Here is a 961-nt window from a genome sequence, read left to right as displayed (position 1 = left end):
AGTTTTACCATGTTTGGCCGTTTAAGCCGAAATTCGGTTTGTAACAAATCCCACTCGTTACCATTAGGCTACATCAACGTATACGTATAATCGTGTGAACCGATTGTATATATCTGTATCTGTTTTTTTTTTTTTTTAAAGGGTATTCAATTAATAAAATATACTGTCCAATGGGCTATTTCCGGAGTAGGCCAATATACATAAATCTCTAGGGTCCAATTCATTTACAGTTAACCAAAACTAAACCGATGAAAACAAAACCGGCCGGGTTCACAGACCGAATTTAACCGGGAACCATGAAACCCTAATCTGCAGAACAAAAAACTCGTTTGCAGCCGCCACCCATACTTGCGGATACTCAGCCGGAACAGGACCTCCTGTGAGCCTGGACGACGGTAGCCGAACAGAGACGGTGATCCAAGATCCGTTTGCCGTCCTGCCACCGTAGAGCCGTTTTGGGAAGGAGGAAGAGATCCGATCTGCCTTTTGTCGAGGAGGTTTTCACGCTCAGTCGTGAGAGAGAGAGGCAGCAGGGAGTAGATAAGCGGGCCTTCGACGGTGGTTTAGCTTCGCCGGATCGGAGACTACCTCCCCTATCGTAACCGATCCCGCGAAGCCTCCAAGATCTCCAATCCTCCGATCTATCTGCCTTCTTCTCTCGTTCGTCGCCGTGAATCTCCCTCTTCCACTCCGCGTAGCAACTCCTTCGGCAGAGCTCTTGCCATCGGCGTCTCGCGGATTCTTCTCCTCTCCACTGCTCCCTTGATTTCGTCCATCAGCTTCGCCGGTAACATGCAAAGAGTCGCGAGTGAAGAACCATGGGCCGAGGGGTCCTCGCAGTCACCGGAATTGACGGAGGACCCAGATCGGAGCACGAGCTTGTGGTCAGAAGAAAAAGAAACGGTGGGAGAGAAAAAATCGCCGCGCGTGTATCACACTCGCTCGACTTTCTCTCTCGACT

This window comes from Camelina sativa, chromosome 17 (genome assembly GCF_000633955.1).
Source record: "Camelina sativa cultivar DH55 chromosome 17, Cs, whole genome shotgun sequence".
Taxonomy (NCBI): domain Eukaryota; kingdom Viridiplantae; phylum Streptophyta; class Magnoliopsida; order Brassicales; family Brassicaceae; genus Camelina; species Camelina sativa.
The sequence above is the reverse complement of the archived record's forward strand: the minus strand, read 5'-3'. Positions refer to the sequence as shown.